At 35.6% G+C, this 16,631-nt stretch overlaps 1 long non-coding RNA gene across 1 annotated transcript; it reads left to right on the top strand.

Moving 5' to 3' along the window:
* Positions 1 to 14,872: 14,872 nt before the first annotated feature.
* On the top strand, positions 14,873 to 16,042 carry LOC149540275 (uncharacterized). Its single transcript, XR_016355996.1, has 3 exons — positions 14,873 to 15,090; positions 15,219 to 15,419; positions 15,595 to 16,042. It is a non-coding gene; the product is annotated as an uncharacterized LOC149540275 (long non-coding RNA).
* The last annotated feature ends 589 nt before the right edge of the window (positions 16,043 to 16,631 follow it).

Consider the following 16,631-nt stretch of genomic DNA (forward strand, 5'->3'; position numbering starts at 1 on the left):
TGTCTAGGAATGATAAAATTGTTTCCATGACCTCTTCTTAAAGATCAAAGTTCCTAGATGAATTTGAAATGTTTAAGGAGAAAACTCGTGATGGTTTCTTCATACAAGAAGATACTTCACACAAGAAATTGTTTATTGCATATTCATTTGCACTATTACTATAAGCAAGACTCTAGATCTTGAAATAAGTGGTGTCTTCCAAAAATAGATGGCAATAAACCAACCCACCATCATGACCTGCACTATCTATTTCCTAAACATAGTGTTCCAAGCTTCCAGGCAAGCTATAGTGAATAACAACTTTGATGTCACTCTTGTTAAGTCCCATGCCAAATGCCACAATTATTGTAACCACTCAGAGCTTATTAGAGCAGGACATATCTAGTGTGCATTTTTTATCCTTCGAAGTTAAACCACCATGGTAGCTCTTTGCATGAATATTATTATCACGAAGAAATCTATGACTCATCACCCTCAAAGTGAAGATAAACATTATCCATATCACTTGTTGGCACATCTAGCATTTTTTTCTCACAGCCTCTGCATATTTCCAATGGTTGTGTATATCAACTAGCATATTGTGAATCACACCCACATGGCCTTTTCTTTGGTAGAGAATGAGTGAATAACTTCTCCTTGCGAAAAATAAGCAAATAGTTTCTTCTTGCAAAAAATAAGCAAATAGCTTCTCCTTCCAAAAAATAAGCGTGGGAGGGTATTTTTCGCCAAAGAAAACTCTTCGTGCTCGGGTTAGCTGTAATACTAAAAGTAGATATTAACTTTTGTCCATATGTAAAAAGGCTTTGAAACAACTATGCTTCGGGCTTTATTACTATCTATTAATTGGGCCTTTATGGAACTCGAGTTCTTCACATCTACTCTAGTTGCATAAATACAGGAATAGGAGCAATGTCTACAGCCCCCATACATATAGGTGTAGTTCAAGAATGTACTTTCCAGTTGATACTCCTTCATCTTGATTCTAGTTTTGCACATCACCTCAACATATGCTGCTAAGCTTACTTCACTGACATATTGTAATAGATTCAACTCCATATTTGACTTGATTACATGACACTCTGTCAGAATAGGATGCAAAATCCCAAGGTTTGTATTGAAGTTTTTGAGTCCCTCATAAGTAGTGAGTTGTGAGAATTTGTTGCTATCTGTGTTGAGATTGTGCAAGAGATACAAAAGCACATTTGCATTCCTCTATCGCAAGAGACCTTAAGATGCTTTCTAAAACTTCATCTAATTCATACCTTTCCTTCAAGTAAGATAATCTTGATATTTTTCCCAACCAAACAACATATTCTTCACTTAATCTTAGATTCAAGAGAAATGCCTTCACAGTTGATATTTCAATGGCTCCAAAGAAACCTGACACTCTAACTCTAATTAGATATGCAAAATAACTCTCTTGTCTTCACTAAGTGAATTATACATGATCGCAGCAGGTACTTTCATAGAAGCATCACCAAGAGAAAGATCAAGAATAGCCTATAAATGCCGCTCAAATTGTGATATGTAGTATGCTTAAATTATATGATGACCACTATTGTGGGCCTTGGTATGATTTCATTAAGAAAAATTTGACCATTTCCAGTCAACAATAGTTCAACAAAAAAGACTCCAGTACCTTTGAGGGAGCTAACGTATCATTGATTCCATCGCCAAGGAAACCCACAATGTGATTTCCCATTTTCAGGGACGCAACAACCTGCAACTTTTTTTTTCCTTATCTATGCATAGTATGTCCATGGCACCCATATTCTAAATTTTTACTAGCCTTTTAACAATGCACTTATCTCTTGTCATTGCAAGGGCTCCTCTTGCCAGATTGGTGTTTACAATTAGGGGTACCATCTGAGGTGTGAGCCCAACTGCCACTGATACACCAAACAAAATACTATGACCCAAATCTTTTTTTGTAAAATAATCCACAATTATGATAACAAGGACAATAGCAAGCATAAAGGAAATGAGCACATAGGATACACCCCTTACACCTTTCTCAAATGCATGTGGTGGACTTCATTTTCCCAGAGAGAGTATAGTGTTTATGTAGGTTTTTGTCAGCAGTGGACACAATAACTCCAGTACCAGAGCCATAAACTACACTTGTTCCCATAAAGCATATATTTCTCATCTCAAGAAAGGGAGTGGTATGGTCTTTTATGACATCTACCAATTTCTCAACAATCCCAGATTCACCTGTTAATGAAGACTGACTCACAACAAGAAACTTAGATGATAACAACTGTGTATCACCAGGAAAAAGATCTCCAGCACTAAAAATTATGATATCTCCTGGTACAACATCTTTCTAATAAATCTAAACTTACAACTCTGTCTAGACCTCTGTCCTTGCACATTATTGCACTTTTATTGATGCTTTAACTAGCTCGGATAGTTTTAGCATGGCCACTAAACTTTTGAACTCCTAGTAAAACTGCACAATAACACCTGTAATAACCATAGTAACCATAATGCTTCCATTAGCCTTGCCATTTGAGGAATGTTTGGACCAGCTTCTTTTAGATGCTCTTCTGCTTCCATTTGCTACCTTTGCCTCAAATTGTAATATATGATTTATGCCCTACATCTCAACCTTTACCAACTTGCATGTATTCATGATGAGTTACATTTCCTTGTCATAGGGTGTAAAATATATCCTCACTTAAATTGATTACTTTTGAGGCTTTTCTTATCCCATCTCTTGTCAGGTGGAACAATCTATCAAATACATTAGGATGATCATAGTGAAACTGAACCCCTTGTGATATTCTATAGGATCTAGAATCTCTTTACAAACTTGTGTTATGATCTGTACTAATAAGAGATTTAAGACAGTCATCTAATTCTGTATTCGCCATACTCAAAGGTGAACACCAAGGAGGTATTTCTTTTCATGAGAGGCAACTTGTAAAAATTTAAAATTGGGGGACTAGAAGTATGCCTACAGTATATCAGCTCCAAAATGAAGGTGATCAAGTTTTTATTACATTAGTGTTCTATAATTTCTTTTCAGCATTTAGTTTACTCTGAAACATATGATATCTGCAATGTAAAGCATAGAGTTTAAATCCAACAGCAACTTGACAGTTAACCATTTAGGTGGTAGGCTAAATAGGTAACATTTTTGGCCACCTCTAAAGGTGTTTTCCTACTAAACAATTTTAGACCAGTTTCCTTATCCTATCCATTGGGTACAGAGTTGTTTTTCATGTAGAAAATTGAACCTTCTCATTTTAGAACTCTAAAAACTGAAAACAAACTTTCTTGAACGAAACACACCACATCAAACTACAAACTGAAAACTAAAAACTGAAAACCTTCAAACTAAAAACTTGAAACTTCACCCATATCAGCTTGTTCTAACTTAATATTGTTCCTTGAATGAGGGCACCAATTTGGTGTGTCATTCCTGATCATGTTTGGCTGGTATACCAACTTTTTGTAGGCTCATTGCTTATGTTCTTGGTATATCAATCAAGCACAATGCTTGAATGATGCATCTTCTTATTGTTGTCCTTCAAGGTACAACCTTGAGTTAACTTTTACCTAGAAAAATAAACTTTGTGGTTGTTATCTTTTTGAGAATGACTTGTAAGCTCGTATCAGCAATATACATGAGTACTCTTTCTGATTTCTGTTCTACTACATGGCTATAAATCATGTTGTACCATTATGGACTTGTTCTCAATGCACGTTGTATGTATGATTCAAGGTACCTAAAGTTGTTCCCTACCTTGCATTGTATGTATCTCATGTACCGAGGATAGCTTGATGATGATATGTCATGGTTTTCTACCTTATTACTAACTACTAACTACTAACACACTAAAAATGAAATGAAATGTGCAAAATTGCACTTATTTAAAGCTTTATAAAAATACGTCAAAAGCACTTCTTGAGGTGAATCCCATTGATCGGGATTCCCAACTCCTCTCCATCAAGTATAGATAGATGGAAAGCATTATGTTGTGTGGTTCTAGTTATGATGTACATACTAGCCCACATGGCATCAAACTTCGTATGCTTTCCATGCCTACTTTTCAATTCATCCCATTTCAGGACTATGTCTCCCAACTGAAAAACCCTTGGAGATGCCTTCTTATCAAATGTCCTTTTCATCTGAGTCTGATGACTCTCAATCTTCTACAACACATCTCTTCTCTTTTCTTTTAATTCATTTAGTTGATTCAACCTTGCTGTCATAGGTTCTTCATCCAGGATATCAAGCTGGTACATGAAATCCAATGTTGGTAGCTCAACTAAGACTGGTAACTTGGCTTCTTTACCATAAACCAATGTGTATGGAGACATGTTTGTTGATCTTTTAGGAGTAATCCTATAACCCCATAGTGCTGATTTTAATTTCTCATGCCAAGAATTTTGATTGCCCTCTAATGTTCTCTTTATAATACGAATCAAATTCTTATTAATGGACTCAACCTGTCCATTACCTTGTGGGTAATAGTTAGATGATGTATTCAAATAAATACCTTGCTAAACAACCCATTCTGCAATCTTATTTCTTGCAAACACAAGGGCATTATTTGAAATAAGAGAAACTGAAACTCCAAACCTGCAAACCAAATCTTCATAAAAATTCAATACTGCACTTTTGTTTGCATCTTTGGGAGCTACAACTTCTATCCACTTGGTAATATAATCAGTGGCTATCAATACCCACCTATGCCTTGCACTTGGAGGTGGATTAATGATGCCAATAAAGTCTAGAACCCATTTCATAAATGGCTAGTCCACTTGAATAGGCTGCAAAGGAAGTGCAACCAACCTTTCTTTTCCAACAAAAATTGCACACTTCTAACACTTTCTTACCCAGAAATGAGCATCCTTAAATACGTTGGGCCAATAATAGCCAACTTTCATCACCTCAAGAGTCATAGCTCTTGGTGAGAAATGGCCTCTAGCTAGGCCTTCGTGAAACTGATGAAGGATGTGGTCAACCCGATCTAGTCTAACACATCTCAACAAAATGCCTTGTAAATCCTTCTTAAACAAAGTATCATTCAACAAACAATAAGGAATGGCTTGCAGCCTATAATACCTTCATTTTTCTCTGTCTAAACCTTCAGGACAACATCCTATCTGTAAGAAATTGACCATGTCATCTATCCAATCATTTTGAATATTTATAACAGCAGGTTGTTCTTCATCATTTTGAACTAGAACAACATCTGAATCTTCATTTAACTAATTATTTCATGTTTTAGCAAGCTATTCACATAGCCCCTTACCTCTTACTAGCTTGGTAACCTTGATTTCAATATCATATTCCATAGCTTTGGTAATCCAACCAGCCCTCTTGGTATTCAGGTCCTTATTTAGCAAGAAATCTTTGACTAAAGGATGAGCAACCATTAGCTATATTTGATTATTTCTCACTCCCCCTCTCTCTGTATCTCTCCCTCCATCTCTCTCTTCCCCATCCTCTCACTTCCTCCCTCCCTCCCTCTCTCTTCCACCCTCTCCTATCCCCTACTCTATGTCCTCCTCTCTCTTTCTATGCATCTTATCCCTTGTACTCCTTGAACCCCCATCCCCCCCCCCCCTCTCTCCCCTATCCCTATTCCACCCTCTCCCATCCCGTACTGTGTCCCTCTCTCTCTTTCTATGTATCTTATCCCATGTACTCTTTGAACTCCCCCCCTCTCTCTCCCCCTCTCCCTCTCCCTCTCTCCTCCTCTCTCCCCCTCCCACCTCTCTCTCTCTCTCTCTCTCTCTCTCTCTCTCTCTCCCTTTCCCTATCCCACCCTCTCGCATGCCCTACTCTATGTCCCTCTCTCTCTTTCTATGCATCCTATCCCATGTACTCTTTGAACCCCCATCCTCTACTCTCTCTCTCTCTCTCTCTCTCTCTATGCACCTTATCCCATGTGCTCTTTGAACCCCCATTCCTCTCTCTCTCTCTCCCCCCTCCCTCTCCCATCCCATACTCTATGTCCCTCTCTCTATTTCTATGCATCCTACCACATGTACTCTTTGAACCCCCATACCCTACTCTCTCTCTCTCTCTCTCTCTCTCTCTCTCTCTCTCTTCGTCCCTCCCTCCCCTATCCCCTACTCTCTCCCCCCCACCTCTTTCTCTCCCACCCTATCCCATCCCTTACTCTATGTCCCTCTCTCTCTCTCTTTCTATGCATCATATCCTATGTACTCTTTGAAACCCCATCCCCTACTCCCTCCCTCCCCCCCCTCTCTCTCTCCATTTCTCCCTCCCTCTCTTCTTAACCCATCCTCTCTCTACTTCTTTGCATCCCCCCTCTCTCTCTCCCTCCCTCTCCCTCCCTCTCTCTCAAATTATCCCTCCCTCTCTCCCTACCCCATCTTCTCTCTCTCCCCCTCCCCCTCTCTCTCCACTTCTCTCTCTCCCTACCCCATCCTCTCTCTCTTTCTTTACATCGTATGCTATACTATTTACCCCATCCCTTACTCTCTCTCACTCTTTCTACCTTATCCTCTCTCTCTATCTCTTTATATCCCTCTCCCTCTCCTTCCCCTACTCTCTTGAGCTTTATCTCTATTTATCTCACTCTCCTCCCTTTCTCCCTCTCTATTCCCTACTCTCTCTTACTCTCTCACTCTACCTTAATCCCTCTATCTCTGAATCCTATCCCATGCTCTTTCCCCATCCCCCCCTCTCTCTAGCCTTCTCTCTCCAACCTCTCTCTCACTCTACATCCTATCCCTTACTCTCTCCCCATCCTCTACTCTCTCTCACTCTCTAACCTCTCTCCCACTCTCCCTCTCTATTTCCCTCTCTCCATATCCATCCTTTCTAGTGAAATACAAGGCTTACAAAGTGTGTACACACTAGCACATGCGTGCTATAGTGCGTATGCGTTATTTAAGCCTTGAATTTTAAAATGCTTTAAATAGTGCACATACACTATAGCATGTACACGCTATTGCATGCATGCACTATATAAAATATTGGATACCACCAAGCATAAGGCTTGGATTTTTGCTGGGTATTCAACCCAATGGTTTGGAGCCTCTAAATTGGTCTAAGATGTGTTTTGCAGTAAACATACAAAAAATGCTTAATTTTTCTTCTATGCTCTCCTTCAAGTTTCCTTGTGGTTGAGCATCAATAAAATTAAGTTACATGATATTGTAGATCTCTGAGTTAGCTATATAACCATGTAATTTATTTCAAATTCATACTATTTCAAGCATTTCAACTATAATTTCAATTGAATGTATGTCTATTTTCTCTCAAAAACCAACATGTACAAATTGGGGTGTAGATTTTAGCTCGTTCATCAAATTTTACAAGAAGTTTGTTTTTAAGAAACTAGACTCCATTCTACACACTTTGGAAAAAAAGAAGTTTTGATTTTGGATTAGTTTTCAATAATTTCTAGGTGAAGCACATAGATATTCGTGTTTTTGGGATCTGTCCACTTACAAAATTCATAAGAAAATACATATGATATTAACCAAAAAATCTGGCATAAACTACACGGTGTTATCTAACTTTTGACTAGAGTGATTATAATTTTTATTTTTTTTAAATTTAAAATTTTAGGGGTGCCACACTTTGCACTATGTTATGTATTTTCTGAAAAAAACATTACCACTTTCTATATCCCCCTTTTTTGAGGGCCTAAAACTAAACCATTTTGGAAAAAAAAAAAAAAACAATTTAGAAATGAGATCAAAGGACTACTACTTTTATTTTTGTCATATCTTAAATTTTTTAGCATAACTATCTTCAAATTCTTGTCAAAGTTCAGAAAAAAAGTGGCCACTTATACCCTGCTTTTGGCACCACAACTTTGTGCACTTACCCATTTAGAAAAGATAATTGTTTGGTAATTGTATTAAACTCATTTAAATGATCTGCAATAGATCCACCTTATGCCATCTTCATATTAAATAATTGCTTCATGAGAAATACCTTGTTTGAAGCATAGGGATTTTCATACAACCTTGATAGGGTTTGTATCAACTCTTTTATCTTCATTTCTTTTGTAATATATGTCACCAATTGTGCCAGGCATAAATGAATACTTCCAAGTTCCTTTCTATACAAAATATCCCAATTATATCATCTGTCATAGCAATTAGTTTCTTGGATTTTCCTTCTAATGGTTGCAATAAATCCTTCTAATAAAGATAGTCCTTTATTTGCATTTTCTATAACTGAAAGTTCCACCCATTCAACTTCTCAACCTTTAGCTTACCCTTGTTATCCATTGCTCCCACTCAACTGTGAGACTCCCACTCAACCATGAGACTTTCCTATAGAGGATAACTGAAAATAACCTTGCTCTAATACCACTTGTTAGGACTAATGAGACATAAATAAAAATTACATGCAACTATAACCAATATCAGAAAATAATAAATCACACAGATGAGAACATAGGACACAAAAATTTAATGTGGTTCACCCAATCCGTGGGTTACATCTACCAAATAGTGAGTCCAAGAATTTATTATCTAGTGATTACAACCTAGTTACAATTTGTAATCCCTTACAACTCAATACCACCGCAAGAAGCTATTATTGCATCACACCACATGAAAATCACTAACCCCAAGCCATTTTATACAAGTTTTTTGTTGCTTTAGGGTTATAGTTAGATACAACATATCAACCCAAAAATTGTTGATAAATACTACCTCTATTTTATCGACCAAGGAATTATGGAGAGTGTACAATACTTCTCTGATTAGTCACCAAAAATTAACACTTTGACTTCTTCCTCTAAGGTCTTGGGATTTTAATAAATGATCTTTTTCCATAAGTGTTTCTAGCTCAAAATTTATATACATACCCTTTGACTGACCTAGTAAGTATGATGGTGAGATGTTGTTTGTAATATGATTAATATTCTTTGCACTTAATTCTTCATTTATCTTAGACACATATTCTTCTTGCATAGTTTTTTAATTTACTTTTCTCTTGTCCCCTATAGATATTTTCTCCATGTTCCCTATAGATATTTTCTCCATGTTCATACTTTATTCATTATCCATCAAATGATCCTTTAGAGTTAGATGGATTTTATGGGCTTCTTCCCATAAAATGAGTTGGTCACAGATATCACTATGTACTGGGATTCTTAATGTTTGACCCTATAGATATTTTCTCCATGTTCATACTTTATTCATTATCCATCAAATGATCCTGTAGAGTTAGATGGATTTTATGGGCTTCTTCCCATAAAATGAGTTGGTCACATATATCACTATGTACTGGGATTCTTAATGTTTGAGCTCTAATATCTCCAATGAATAAATTTTGTTGTTTATATTTTTTAGATTGCTCCAAATTATTTATTTTTTCACCAAAATTTGAATTTTCTTGAGCTTCTTTGATAAAGTCATTCCTATCTCTTTCAAATCCTTCTAGCTCGATTGTGATATCTCCCTAATTCATGTTATTTCCATTCCTATTGTTTGATTGATCTAATGCTTGCATATTTGTATCTAACTACTATTGTTGGCATGTTGAGTCTCGGTATAAATTTGTCTCTTGCTCCACTATTTCTCCTTCCTCAATTTGTTGACTTTTTATGTGAATTAAACTAGCTAGACACTTCCTTGGTATTTCTCTCTCAACTAGAGATTTGTCTTACTCTAAATTCTAGCAAACCCCTTTTCTTTCTTTATATGTCCTCTCTGCTTCTATATATTTTGTCCCTTTAATACATATGTTTTTCAAACATGTAGTTCTATGGGCTAACATATAGAAGTCACAATCATCTTGTTTGGAGTCTAAATCAAAAAGATGAATTTCTTGGATAATTTCTTAAGAGATACAAGGTTGTAGTTTGTAGATTGAATTATTTCTAATAATTTGAATTGGTTCCAATATCTTGGTTTCTTTGTGTTGATTGGATTTTAATTTCACTTGAGTCTTTGGATTCGGGTTCCAAGCCTAGAAACTCTCCCATAAAATTTCCTATTCTTTTCAAAGTTTGGATTTGGTTTAGTTCTATGGGAAGGCTTTTGAATGTTATCTATGTTGGGTTAAACATTTTACAAGCATATATTTCATTAACATTGGGTACCAATTTAAAGAAGTTAACACTATAACCCTTGAGAAAACATTGAGGACTTTGTAATAGAGTATCTCTAATTTGTGTATTATTACAATGTGGGTATACTAAACAATCACATAGGGGATAGATACTTACCCAGTCCTTGCAACCTTTGCTTAGCCACTCCACCAAAATTGCATTTTTTGGTTTAGAGCTGTTCCGGAAAGAGAATACTCCTAGGGTTTCACACTCAAACCTACTTGCTCCTTTGAGAAGTTGTTACTTATGATCAAGACTTTATCAATGTTAGCATTATTGTGACTTTGAGGTTCCTGATGCTCTCTATTATTTGATACTCCTTTGTTGTTTAAATCTTTGATGTTCTAGTTGGGTTTTTCACCTCGCTTGTGTTCCAATTGAGAAAAATGTTAGAGCTGTCCTTATTTTCTAGAAACCTTGTTTGTTTTGTATTTACCTCAAATTGATTAGTCTTCACTTTATTTCTAGTTGTATGAGGGTTTATAATGGCCTCGCAATATGACTATTTCTGATTTTGGATGTTGGAGCTTTCTTTGTTGGGCTTTGTGCCATTCTCCACATTTGATTTTCCAAATCTTTTGGAAGACTAATTCGAACTATGATTAACCATCCAACAAAGTTGTGTTGGGTTTCGTAAATCTTCCTAAATGGCTGCAAGTATTATGGATTATCTTCTCCATATGGGTTATTGTGAAGTTCTTTCATTCCGTTCCCCTGGACGTTTTATTCGTAAAGGGTTGCTTGTTTTTTTATCAATCCAAAGATTTTTTCTTTACCCAAACTTGGCTAGCATGTTTGGAATCTTGTTTGATCACTTCTCAATTTTTGTCCAATCCTTCTCTATTATTGTTCTTTGGATGCAAAGTGTTTGACTGGATCCCTCCATGGTGGTGTATATGTACTTTATATACCAAGCCTTTTAGGTCCAGAAGTTTTGTGCAGATTGTGATTTGGTATTAGATCATGGTTCAATGTGGTTTCATCCAAGGCATCAAATTTGTTTTGACAGGGCAAAGGTGTGATGATTTGGTTCTTCCTAGAATGATTAGTTGCCTTCCCATATTTTGTTGCGATGAAGTGTTTGACTTGATTTGCGTACTTTAGGTCATTTTCAAAGATTTGGTTATTTGCTGGAGTTATAGATAAAAGTGTCATTTGTTCTCAAATGTCATTTAATGTGACTACCTGATTATTAACAACAAAGTGAAAATAGTATAATTTGTATGCCTCTAAATAATGAATGCACTGAATAGAAACATATGAACAATACATTGATTTATGAAAACAACAATCCCTTTTTCAACATTAACTCTTTAGAAAATAAAATTAAAATATAAATCTCGTAATTGCAAAACATAACATTTTTAAGTTATAAATTGAACCCAATGTGGGTCTTCTATATATACCTTTAGTGTTAGTAAGGAGTTTTCATTAAAGCACTCAACATCTTCCAAAAATTGTTCAACATCATGCTAAAATAATTTGACACCTCATTCATAAACATGTTAGCACCCATCTCCACAATGAGAATGATACATTGTCAAATGTTTTGGAAGAGTGGTTTGATTTATAAAATCTAAACTAATTAGTATGTAAATGTTGCATTGAATAACTAACAATTTTGTTGATTCTAAATTCCCAAGGACTCTTGCAATTATTAGTAGCTTATTGAAAATGGTGTAATTTGTATGCTTCTAAATAATGCATATATTCAACACGTGTTAATATAAACTTGAACAAGTGTTGTGATATCAGGATTCTATATAGGGTGTATAGATGATATTTAGTGCAACTACAAAATTTGCAGTGAAATTGATGTTAGAAATCCACTCTCACAAAATCATTTGAATGCGGATATAATTGTTTTGTGTTTGTTCATTTTGAATCTGAAAATAAAAAGAAAGAGAATCAATGATTTCATACTACACTTGTTTGACATTCATTTATGTTTTCTAAAATTGCTTCTTGAATTCAATTTGTATTTTTCTTTTACATTTATTTATTTAATTATTAATGAGCCTTACACTAGCTACTATATGTCCACACACCAATATTACTTGGAGCAAATGCATGAAGATGTGTATGGACAAATGCAAGAATGTGCATATATGACCACCTAAAGTTTACAAATATTTTTATTATAATAGATAATGCACTAATAGATATGCATATTTCTACTTAAAGATAATATATTATGAGTTTTGGACCACTTGAATGTGATGCTATTTGTAACATTAAAATATTTTTTTTAAATAGGCATTTGAACACATATGTACAACATGATACACACACACACACACCTACCTATAGATGTTTACTTGTATTATTCAGTTATACATAATTTAATGAATGATTATTAGAATATATTACAATGTATTGGATCATCTCTTTAGTAATTATTAATTAACTAATTAACACTTTTGAGAAGTCAAGTGTAGATGAAATATATAATTGTTAAAATAAAGTTTACTAGTACTCTTCTCCTAATTATATAATTTTTTGAAAAGATGAAAAAATCTTTTTACCATTTAAAAGGGACACGAAACTGTACAATTGACCAATTTTCAAAAAATTAAAAACATCATAGATTTTTCTAATGTTTGATCTAGAATTTTTTCTTTTTTTTTCATTTAATTTGTTTTTAATACATTTTGGGTGGAAATTGGCCTGTCCCATTTAAAAGTGCCATGCCGAGTCTATTTAGGCTGGAATATGCCAGGACTCTCTACGAGTGTGATCTAGGAGAACGTAGAACCATGGAAACAGAGACTACAGGGGAGTTATTTAGCGAAAAAGATATTATTCAAGGCATAAGGAGGTTAGCTACCGGTAAAGCGCAAGATATAGATGGGCTTCAAGCTAAATACTTAAAATGGGGTGCTGAAACCCTCACACCACACATCACTAAAATTTTCAATAGTGTCAATAGAGAAGGTTTCCCTATAAAATGGACAACAAGTGTGGTGATCCCACTCTACAAAAGTGGAGATATAAACAATCATTCTAATTACCGAACCATCATGATCAATCCACTATTTGGCAAGTTATTTGGCAGCTTGGTAGAACAAAAAATTAGCAACTGGGCTGAAACAGAAGGCAAACGTGGAAAAGGGCAAGCAGGCTTTAGACCGAAACACACTACTATAGATCACGACATCACTTTAAAACACTTGATTGAGAAAGTTTAGGACACTCCGGGGAATGAGGCTTTTTGTTGTTTCATGGACTTTAAAAAAGCACTCGACAGAGTGCCACGTAATAAATTATGGGATAGAATGGAAGAGTTGGAAGTTCCTAAAGAACTTAGGTCAGCGGTTTATAGATTATATGAGCAGGTCAAAGCTAAAATCAGAACGACAGAAGGGCTATCAGAAGATTTTGACAGCAACATCGGGGTTAAGCAAGGGTGTCTACTATCTCCAACATTATTTGGGCTCCATATTGACAAGTTAGAAGAGTGGATAAACAAGAACAATGGTGAGGGGGTGCAGTTGGCCCACTTTGTGATAAGATTGTTCTTATATGCAGATGATCTCATAATTCTTGCTAGAACAGCTAAAGGTTTGAAAGAGCACTTGACAACACTAAAATTTTTTTGTCATGAAGTAGGAATGCAAGTTAACACTAGCAAAACCAAAATTATGATCTTCTCATTGAAGAAGAATAGGGGCATACAAGACGAGTTTCTATTTGAAAATAGTCCACTTGAGATTGTGGAAGAGTACAAATACTTGGGCATCGATTTTAATAACAAACTCAATTGGGATACTTGCAGATCAAAAAGGATCCAAGGGGGCTGGAAGGCATTATACTCTCTACAAAACAAGTGCAGGAACGCAAAATTATGGGATTGGACGACCATGAAAACTCTTTTTGGTTTGTTGGTCACTCCGATTATTCTATACGAATGTGAAGTGTGGGGAGGTAGTATGTCCGAACAGAAATGGTGGCAAGTAGAAAGAATTCAAAAACACTTTATCACATGCAATCTTAAAGTCAAGACCACAGTTCCGTATGAGATCCTTTTGGCGGAGGTGGGTTCCTTTCCATTAGAAACAGTTGCTTTGGTCCGGATGATAAGCTATTTAAAGAAAACCCAAGGTCTGGAAACACATCGTTGGCCCAAGTTGATCATAGAGGAAAAACTTGTGAGGCGGAAAAGCACATGGATGAAGCAAAATGACAAATGGATGCAAAAATGGGATATCAACATCCAAACTTGCCTGGATAATATTACAGAAATAAATAAGTTTGTCAATGAAATATTTCGCAATATTCTATGGACAAGACACATAGGGCGGAAAAAATCTTATTACATTAAAGAATTTAATTCCACTTCTAGTCATGATGAAAAGGCCTATATAAGAGCACCTATTAACTGGAAAGCAAAAATGTTGATGACACAACTTAGAACTAGTTCACATCAGCGGCGATATGAAACTAGTCGGTGGCAAGTTCCAAAGGAAGAGTGGGTAGACAGAACATGTTTATTTTGTAATATGGGAATAGTTGAGACAGAGCAGCACTTTGTCAAGGAGTGCCTAGCTTACAATGACATCAGATTTGGTTATACAAAAATACTGCAGAACAAAGACTTCAACTATTTATTCGAGGAAGATCAAGTGAAGAGAGCAGCGGATTTGATTACCAAACTTCAGAGAAGAAGAGACAAGTTAACCAAAACTTTACGACTGACTAGTTCCGCTCCTGACTCGGGAGGGTGATTGCATGGGTCCCATAGACTACTTTAGTCTCGTAGGCATCATTAAAATCTATCATATCATATCATATCTTGTTTCAAGTTTTATTAGAAAAATGAAAAAAACGGAAAAAAAACCCGGATATCCGTCCTACTTGATCACTAAATTTAGCGTCGAAGTTTCCCTTAAACTAGGGGCAACATCTATATTTTTCAAATTTTAACCTCAGCAGCACGTCAATATTTGATGACAATATCCGACGCAACGCTCACATTCTTCATATTTGAACCTAGGCTGCTCATTGAATTCTTTTCTGAAGATTATCAGTAAGTTATTAAAACCAGTTCTTCGCTTAAAAAGTTTATATTTGCAATTTGTTTGCTGTAGGGCAAAAGCATTGTATCAATTGTACTTCAGTTTTAGTTTTCTTCCTTATCTTTTCTCCCGTCCACAGCATCTTCTTTCAAAAGATTTGAGCGACTTCATTATGGTTTTATTGACAATTCCTCTTAAAAGAAAAAATTCTCCGAGCGAGAAGGGCACTGGCTCTCTATTTCTACAGGACACCATGAATTGGTAAATCTGTCAATATTATTTGTGGAGACGAAGGAAATGCGAGAAAACTATCTTATCTTACACCAAGACATTTTCTAGGGTATGCTCTTTATTACATATTTTGGATTTTAATTATTTTATGGAGTTTAAAATAACCAGTAATTTAGATCGATTCCAGTTTCCTATGAAATTGGCAGATCTCACAAATTAAAAATTTATACGACCCTTATCGTTTAATAAATTCAAGGCTAATGGAGAGCTGTATCATAGTGCAGGACTGTGAAATTGAAAGACCTGGTCGGATCTGCCTAGAAGTGGTCCCACAGCGTCCCCCATTCTTTTACTTAGCAATTTGGGCCTCTGTTCAAGTGAGCACCGTAATACCAGGAAACTCCTTCGGAATAATAATTTGGATTTTGTCATCAATGGGTCCTTGGCTGTTTAGGGCGAGGAATGCTAGAATGAATTATAATTTCATCGTGGTCTGTTAGGATCCATTCTCTTTGTTTACGTTAGCATTGCTATAATGATTTATGAATATAATGCTTGAAGGAAGGACATACAAAGTCTCAAGTAGAATGGTGCTTTGCATTATAGGACATGCCTATTTTTATGATATGTAGACGTCTCTGAAGGGTACGTTTCAAATTAGATTATACCCTTCTCAAAAGATTTTGGATGTTATATACTCAATGATCAATGAAGAATAGGAATTTTATTTTATGGGATGGTTAACAAAGATGCATTAAGAGAGAAAGTGACAAAATAGAGGTCCATCAAATGATTGTTTGCAAGCAGTTCTCATTAGTTCCATTGAACTAGGATCTTTGTATAAGCCCACAATTATTCATAGACATTTCAAGATTAATTCTTCTATTCTTTTGATACACTTGATTGAGGATTTTGCATTAGTAGAATTAGTGAGTGCATTAAATAATTCCATGGAAAACAACCAATAGCGAGGGGAAAATGAACCAGCAGGTTAGCATTCATGTGACTCTTTTTATCATTAATTTGAGGGTACAAGCATTTTGCCTTACCCGTTATCAGATTTTAAGCCTTATTGCCTAAATATGTTGAAAATTTGAACTATTAGTGATAGCAATAGAATTCAAATTATTGTTTTCATGATTGGAAAGCTGCTCAATCAAATGCCAAACATGCAGATGGCTTATGACCAAGCTTAGAAAAACATTACTCACTATTTTCTTTTGAATTTATCCAAACACTCGTCAACTAGAATTAAAAAGTAATTGCTTAGGCAATTTAATGTTCCAGTTGCATACAGGCTGATATATGTTGACTTCGGGAC

Source organism: Cupressus sempervirens, chromosome 9, assembly GCF_028749045.1.
Source record: "Cupressus sempervirens isolate cs-2001-9-10 chromosome 9, ASM2874904v1, whole genome shotgun sequence".
Classification (NCBI taxonomy): Eukaryota; Viridiplantae; Streptophyta; class Pinopsida; order Cupressales; family Cupressaceae; genus Cupressus; species Cupressus sempervirens.